The sequence below is a fragment of the Nelumbo lutea genome, chromosome 5, assembly GCF_056320005.1.
Source record: "Nelumbo lutea isolate HS-2025 chromosome 5, American lotus-T2T, whole genome shotgun sequence".
NCBI classification, from domain to species: domain Eukaryota; kingdom Viridiplantae; phylum Streptophyta; class Magnoliopsida; order Proteales; family Nelumbonaceae; genus Nelumbo; species Nelumbo lutea.
The window spans coordinates 9,936,947-9,945,907 of NC_142688.1; the positions used below are offsets into that span (position 1 = coordinate 9,936,947).

At 40.4% G+C, this 8,961-nt stretch overlaps 1 long non-coding RNA gene across 1 annotated transcript; it reads left to right on the top strand.

Annotated features, from left to right (window-relative positions):
- Window positions 1–1,358: 1,358 nt before the first annotated feature.
- On the top strand, window positions 1,359–2,554 carry LOC148850253 (uncharacterized). The gene is made up of 2 exons (XR_016099140.1): window positions 1,359–1,582; window positions 1,836–2,554. It is a non-coding gene; the product is annotated as an uncharacterized LOC148850253 (long non-coding RNA).
- The last annotated feature ends 6,407 nt before the right edge of the window (window positions 2,555–8,961 follow it).

Sequence of the window (8,961 nt, forward strand, 5' to 3'; positions counted from 1 at the left end):
AGAGAGAGAGAGAGAGAGAAAGAGAAGAGATTAAAAGAATTGTTGAATGTTGAATTGGTGTGACGAGAAGAATGGTGGAGGATAGGGCTATTTATAGGAATTGAAAATAATTCAATTACCCAAAATACCCTAAAAACTAGTTGTTTTTTAGTTGTTGGGAGGGGTATTTTGGTCATTGTAAAGTTATTTATAACTTTACCCAAAATGCCCCCCTAAACTAGTTGTTGTATAGCTGTTGGGGGGCATTTGTGTCATTTTTCTCCCCTCCATAAGCAAAATACATAAATACCCCCTGTATAACTGCTTATAGCTGTTAGGGGAGTATTTATGTAAAAAAACCCCAAAAAGCTAAAACTAGCCATTTAGCGGGGGGGGGGGGGGGGTAGAGGCCTAAGACGACTAGTTTTTGGACAGGTCGAGTGCGGCTCGTTATAGGCCCTACGGGCCATGCTGTGCCGGCCTTGATGGGCTATGCTACGGTCTAGGTCGTGCTGGCCCATGGGCCACGGGCAGCACGGTCATGCCATGCCATGTCGGTCCATGGACTACAAACCCCTGGCCCAATACGGCACGGACCATCGTGCTGGGCCTGGCACGACCTGTGGGCTATTGTGCTAGGCCGGGCCATGCCTTTTTAAATTCGTACCAAGTCACAGGCGGCATGACCCGATTTACACCTCTACATTTATGTATGCACCCTTGCATATGAGGGGCAGCACAGATTCACACTACTCTCACTCCCTTATCATGCGTGATCACCCTGGATCGAGAATCCCAATAGAGGTGTTCAACGAACTGGTTTTGGGTTGGATCCCGTCTAAATTAAAATCAATTTGGACGGATTAGACTAATCAATAAAACATATTGAATTGTATCAATCAAGTCTAATGTATTTATTGTATTAGATTGGACATAGTTCCTCCATAATGAATTTATATCGATTAGATTAGGTTGAATTAAAAGTGTCAATGGACCAAAATTGACTTAGAATCAATTTGAACAGATTGAATGATCCAAGCATTAAATTCGACTGATTCAAACTGATCTAGACTTTAAGAGTATTCATGGGATTGGATTGGACCTAATCCATTCATAACAAACTCATATTGGACCGGATCGGATTGCACCAAAGCCGGTCCAATTGAAATCCCTAAATCCCTGTGCCTAGTGTATCGTCTGATCGGGCCTCAACTCTCGGCGCGGGCCAGCTGGGCCGTGGCGACCAATTCATTAGCATTTCTGACGGTGAGACACAACGGCTTTCTCTGCGGTCGTACATATGTTAAGCAGGACCATCCACTTGTCAAGAGCCGCGATTTCCCAAGTGATACAACATGTTTGAAGTAACCGTAATTCACGCCTTTGTCTCAACATCAACACACGGTTGGGATGTGCTATGGGGCGCAGATGTGAACTCGTCTCAACGACAGAGTAGATTAAATAGCAAGCGTCCTTCAATCATGACCAGGATTCAGGGGCCAACTAAAACGAGCAACCACAGAAGGGAGAGCGAAGGAAAATCCAAATTCCCAGAATTCTAATTCCCGTTGCCATGGCATCCAACAATCTGACCACAACCAAGGTAAAAGTAAAACCAAAAGTTTAGCGCTTGAGATCTTCAACCTTCCTATCAATTGATCATACGCGTCGTAGCCGCCTTCAACTTCGAAGCCTCTGCGCATTAGCCAGAGGATACTGGACAATCACGATGCGCCAATTCATGGAACTGACGGATTAAGATTGGCCTAATTCTACCTACGAGTAGAATTGAGATGATTTGAACTCGTAATATTCTTTCTATTCGATTTCTTTTCTTACGGTTGTTTGTTATTCAGGTGACCGAATCGAGAAATGCAGAGGGAGGGTTGCAAGAGAGAACAGTGGAAACGGTAGAATACCGTACGTCGGAACAAGGTGTCCAAGCACAACAAGTGAGGACAGAGAAGGTCGTGGTTCACCAGTCTGACGATTCGGACAAAGAAGCCATCTGTGACGCAGCCACCACCACCACCACCACCACTACCACCCGCAGTATCGAATGAAAGGAGTAACCAAATGCCAGAATGCCTTCCAGGCTTCTTACAAATCAAGTTATTTGTTTCAAACCTTTCTGAGTTAATTTCTGATTTATGAGAATTCCTTGTATTGTATGGCCGAAATTTCGAAGAGAATAAATTTCCGCCAAACAGCTAAAGAAAAATTATTTAATAAGCAAGTGACACTGTGTAACAAGTGTTCTCTCTCCCGCGCCATCAAGTGCCATCGTGCCTACAACAACCACTTCAGTGTCCAAGTGTGTGTCATGGGTGGGCTATTCATGTACTTTTGTATGGAGGATTGACAATGGCACTATTGTAATATTGTAGTATGCTTTTTTAACTTTTTAATGTTTCCTAATGTCACTCCCCCAAAAGCTTAACGTACTCTTTGAGGGTAGGTAGGTAGTCGAGTGAGCTAATAAGCGTGTAAAGGTTAAGCACGAGATCCCCTCGACACTGTACTGTGTGCTTGTGCTTACCACAGTTTAATGCAATACAAGTTGCCTTTTGTCTAATTGGTGTGCCTTCTTGTTGCCTTTTGTGTGTTGTTGCTTGCATTTGTAGGCTTTCTCGGCCCCATCGAGCGTCGCATGGGGCATCATCGAGTAGTCCCGTGACAGTTGATATCAGAGCAGGAGCTCCTACACACACTCTGGACCTTGTCTTCGTCCCTACATCAACACAATGAAGAGCAACTGTGGCATCACCGATGACACAACATGGGTGGCCTCAAGCCCACGACACTGAGAAGCTCCACTTGACGAACCTACCAAGTCACAAGCCCCAAAGGGCCGTACAACCAAAGCTAGCAAGCACGACAAATCAGTCGACCAACTAGCTACTGTGGACATGCGCCTCCTACGTTGCGAAGTGACAATGGGAGAAACCCGAGATCGGGTTGATGAACTCCACCTCAACCTAGAGACGATTGAGAATGCAGTGGTAGAACTAGAGGGACATTTCAATGGCGCCTTCAGAGACATGCACACCACCATACAGAATTCGGGAGCTGGGCCTTCCCAAAGCAGCCTACAGGGCTTGCTAGACAAATTTCAAGCGCAATTGGATGAGATGAGAGATGAGATGACTCTCCTAAAGAGGGCAGTGGCCAATGCACCTAGCACTCCCTCCACCCTAGCTTCCATTAACATCAAGATCCGAGAGCCAACACCTTACTCGTGTGCTCGGGATGCTAGGGAGCTTGACAACTTCTTGTGGCAACTGGAGCAATATTTCTCCGCCACTGGCATCATTGACAACAAAACTCAGGTACGTACAGCTGCTATGTATTTGACTGATATCGCAATGTTATGGTGGTGTAGGTGTTGCCAAGACATTGAACGTGGAACCCGCACTATCGACACCTGGGTTGGATTCAAGCATGAGATCAAGCGACAGTTCTACCCAGGAAATGTTGAGTACCTGGCGCGCCGGAGAATGAAGAATCTCAGACATCAAGAATCACTACATGACTATGTCAAGGAGTTTTCGGCATTGACACTGGAGATCACTGACATGTCAGACAAGGATCTTCTGTTCAATTTTATGGATGGTCTCAAGCCATGGGCCGAGCTCGAACTCCAGCGACGCGGGGTTGAGGACCTCGCCACTGCCATGGCCGTAGCTGAGCAGCTTGTTGATCTGAGAACACATAAGGAAGATGTGCAAAGACCATTCAGCCCACGTACCACGACTTTGAGTGGGGGTGATGAACAATCAACCTCTACAAAGGAGAAGCCAATGCTTGCGGATAATCCCTACAATTACCAACAAGGGAAGAAGCCACAAGGGGGCCCAAGCCATTAGGGCCACCAAGCCACTAGGAGACCTCCTCCTGCGCCTTGTTACCTTTGCAACGGGAAGCATTGGACGAGTGACTGTCCAACCCGAAAGAAAATAACTGCCCTCATTACCAAACTCAATGATAGTGAAGAGAGCGATGAGGAGAAACCCACCGCGGCGCCAAGAGTAAGCGCCCTCCAACTCATCATCGCCATGGTCAAGAAAGAGGCCACATCCAAGTGGCCCACCAAAGCCCACAAGGGGCTAAGTTATGTAGATATCACCCTCGGCGGGAGGCCAACCCAAGCCTTGGTGGACACTGGGGCCACCCACAACTTCATTTCGCTTGCAGAGGCCAAGCGACTCGGCTTGATCACCACAAAACAAACGGGGTGGGTCAAGGCTGTCAACTCCGGGGCCAAAGCAATAGAGGGCACGGCCCGTGGAGTAGAACTCTGAGTCGGACCATGGAAAGGATCCATCAATCTATCTATGGTTCCCTTTGATGATTTTCAGGTTGTTCTTGGAGTGGAGTTCCTCAAGCAGGCGGAAGCAACACTTATGCCACACATCAACAGCTTGCTTATTCTGGATGAACGCTCCCCTTGCATGGTTCCTGTCTCATCAGTCGTGCAGATATTTGGGAAACAACTTTTAGCCTTACAGTTGTACCAAGAAACCAGCAACCATGAAGACAGCGCCACGCCAACAAGGAAGAACCCCTATCAAGTACCTCACCTCGACACTGGAACTGGTTGGGAAATCGTCACCAGGAAGAAGTCACCCCCAAGACAGTTCCATTTCCAGCGCCAACGCCAATGCCAGCGCCCAAGTTTGCACCAACATCGGCATCAGCATCAGCTTCAACACCAACGACATCAACGGAAGCCAACTTCGTAGCAGAAGCCGCAAGCGCCTGCAACTGATGGGCCCAACGGAAAACCCAAGGGCGTGTCAAACCTAGACCACACCTACTACCACAACCAATGGGGAGAGCGAGTGCCACCCAAGCCATTTAGGGACCACCTTTACATCATCCCTCATGCTAAATCCAGTAGTAGCGTTGTGAGTCAACCTTGGGGAAAATAAATGGGAACCAACACCCTAACAATCCAAAATATCATTTTGACCTAGCCCTGGCCACAAGCCTTCCAAACACCAAGCTAGAGCAACCAAAATCCTACCTTGAAGCAGCCAGGCAAGGACTAACTGTAGAGACTAGCCATAGGTCTTCCTGCCATCCAAAACGCATTGAAGACTTCCACCCATCATCATGTCCGGGCCTTGGAAAAGATGAACTTCATGGAGCAGCTGAAGAACCTTCCTTCATCAACAGCAGTAGATTGGAGCCTCAAGTAAAAGCTAGTCTTCGAGGACGAAGACTAAATTGAGTGGGGGAGACTGTAACAAGTGTTCTCTCTGTCGCGCCATCAAGTGCCATCCATCGTGCCTACAACAGCCACTTCAATGTCCAAGTGTGTGTCATGGGTGGGCTATTCATGTACTTTTGTATGGGGGATTGCCAATGGCACTATTGTAATATTATAGTATGCTTTTTCACCTTTTTGATGTTTCCTAATGTCACTCCCCCAAAAGCTTAACGTACTCTTTGAGGGGAGGTAGGTAGTTGAGTGAGCTCATAAGCGTGTAAAGGTTAAGCACGAGATCCCCTCGACATTGTACTGTGTGCTTGTGCTTACCGCAGTTTAATGCAATACAAGTTGCCTTTTGTCTAATTGGTGTGCCTTCTTGTTGCCTTTTGTGTGTTGTTGCTTGCATTTGTAGGCTTTCTCGGCCCCATCAAGCGTCGCACGGGGCATCATCGAGTAGCCTCGTGACAACTGGGTATGATGATTTCCTTTTGACGGATCGGGGACCGTCTTTCATTATCTTTTTGTCCAATTTTCATTATTTTCATTCTTTTTAATAGAAAAATTAAAATGAAAAAAATGGATAATAAATATGGGCAGAATGAGGAAATATTATTACAGATTAAATGTTTTTTTTTTCAAAAATGATTTTTTGTGGAAAAAATGAGAATAAATTTTGGATGTATTTACTTACAAATTTAATTTTATTGATTTTTTTATCAACCAAAATAATAATTTAGAGATACATACGTTATTCATTAGCAAATTTATAGTGGAAACTTTGTAAGACCATGCAAAAAAAAAAAATACAAATCAACTGTATGGGCCCCACATCCATAACACAAGAAAAGAAAAAAAAACTAGATAAACTTAATATAAAAAAAATTAAAGAAAGCAATTAATATCTATTTAGAACTAATTAAAAGGAAACTAGTTTTTTGAATTGAATAGGCAGTTGTCAAAATGAAGAAAAGAGCTTGGAACTTTCAAATAGAAATGGAATTTAAAAATTTAAAATTAAAAATAAAATAAATGACATGAAAAATACAAAATGTCTAACAATTTCATCAATTTGATACTAATGTATTCAATAAAGACAATATATTAAGAAAGTCATAAAATATAATAAAAACCATAAAACTGTCATTTTCATTTCTAAAGAATTTCTGTCCTAACAACCATAAATCTCTAGCATATATTTTTATTGAGGATGGCTGGTGGTTAATGTCCATCAGTATAAGCTCTTACATCAATAGTGGTGGACAGACAATTGACCGCCAGCCATCCACGTGTAAAATTTATGCCAATAGTTTTTGAAACCTAAATTAGAGGTTTAATATTATTAGTACAAAGCTTTTTTACAAAATGAAAATAAGCAATAATAGAGCACTATCATTTTTATGATGCAAGTTAATCTCAATTTTTATGCCATGGATTCATTTTTCATTCCAAAATGAATTAATAATTCTCACCGAAAGAATTTTGAAGCTAAAGACTCGTATAATTTATTCTTGTTTAGAATGAGTAAGAAATGAAAGAACGAGGCAAGTAATAGCGAACCAGATATGGCCTTAGCCTCCAAATTAGGCAAGGGGTAGCAACATAGTTTTATTGCCGTGTCTGAATCTGATCTATTGCATAGAGAAACTTTATCACGATGAACACGCGTGTGTACATTTGAGAAGCTACTCTGATCACAGACCCCAAAGGTGGGCAAAGTGATCATCTGGCTGGACAGTTCGCGTCTGGGAATTAAATTCACACCCTCTGTCCCGATCTTTGATATAACTTGTATTTTTAAGCATTTTTAAAAATTTTTCTCGAATAAATTATGCATGAAATATACTCACATCAAATAATTATAATTTTGAAATTAAAAGTGAAAAAGGCTAGACATAACATTGTTTATTGGGCTGGGCATGGATATAACGGGCCAAGCTGATACCTGATATAAGAGCCGGGCTTGGCCGAATCTTTGACCTTCTCGGTTGGTTGGGCCAAATTTTTAACCCATTTTCTCTTATTAATTGGATTTGTGTCAATATTTTTAATAATATAAATCCATATATTTTAAAATTGACTCAAAAATAAAACAATTACTAATCCAAATGGTGGTTAAGAAATTTAACCATCCCAATCAAATGGATCAACTTATGAAGTCATAATTAGGTAATAAAATTTTTAAAATAGAAATAAATATAAAAACTTAGATAAAATGTGAAAAAACTTAAAGTCATTTATGATATTTTTATTAATCAAATTAAAAAAAGTGTAATAAACAAAAATTATTTTTATTGGTAATGAAAATGAAATACATAAATTAGAATTGACCAAAAATGAAATTATTTTACTGTTTGGCAAAGATCAATAGTTCAAATTTTGGGTCAAACATGTTAAACTTTAATGTCATAAATAAATAATAAAAGTTAATAAAACATAAAAATACAAAAAAGAAAAAGAAAAAAAAATATATATATATATATATATATATATATATATATATTGCAAAAAAAAAAACCATTTAGGCACATGTATAATATCATATGTTTATCATATTAAACAAAAAGTAAGTGTGACATATTAGAATTATTTTTACACAAAAATACAAAATAGTTATAGAAAAAATTAAACACATCTATAATTCTATATTTACACCACTATTAAAAATATGAATAAGATTGTGAAACTTTATTTTGACTAAAATACTCATTTTTTAATTTAGTCCATTTTTAATTATGAAGTTTAAATTATAAATTGAACTATTACTTTTCACCCCCATTCAATTCCCTCTATTTAAAGCTTACATTTTTTAGATAAATGAACAAAAAAAATACACAAAAAAAATTAAATATTGCAAAAAGAAGAATCTAGCAAAGGAAATATGCCTAGAAATGATACTTGAAATTTCACAACTCAATATGATTATCACGAATTTGGATGAAGTGTTTATGTAATAAGATATGGATTTTCAATTTGTATTCGATTAATAATAAAAAATATATAAAGTTTATAAAAAAAATTAGTTACGCTTTTAAGTGAACGATACAACAAATTAACATCTCTTTTTTTAGAAAGATGATAATAGTGGGATTTGAAACCACACTCTCAGCCCATTGAACTCGAATTTTCAATGGGCTTTATTTTACATTTACCATGATGGGTCTTTATTTTATATGAAAGTTTGATGTTAAGTGTCATTGCCTCAAAGCAAAGGCGGAGCGAGGAATTTCATATAAGGGGGACAAAATCTAAAATAGATTGAAAGGGGGAATAAATATGAATGAGCATAGGGGGGCAAACATTGAAGTGGGGAGTTGGGGGAGAGGGGAAATTACATAGAATAGTTTTTCACAAGTGGGGATTTCTGGACCATGGGGGCCCATGGCTCCCCCGGGTCCCACTGTCTCAGTCCTGCCTCAAAGTACATGGTGGCAATTTATTATTTGCCCTAACATTTTTACATACAATGAAACTAATTTGAAGTGAAGCCAGATCCAGGTTGGCTAAAACCTTAACCCTAACCCAACTCAAATTAAGTCATGTTCTTTCTTCTCAACCCTAACCATAAGCTGAACTTAGTACCAAAAAAAACATAAGCTGAAATTCTACTTGACCCAACCAAATCCGACTTTTCCAGTTGGTTTAGGGCTGAAATTGATTTAAGCTTGGCTTAAGTGGATTAGGGCTTGGGCTGAAATCGATTTCAAGTCTTTTTTTAGGGTAAATTACAAAGGCACCCCCTATATTCTGTGATTAGTGACAAAGACCCC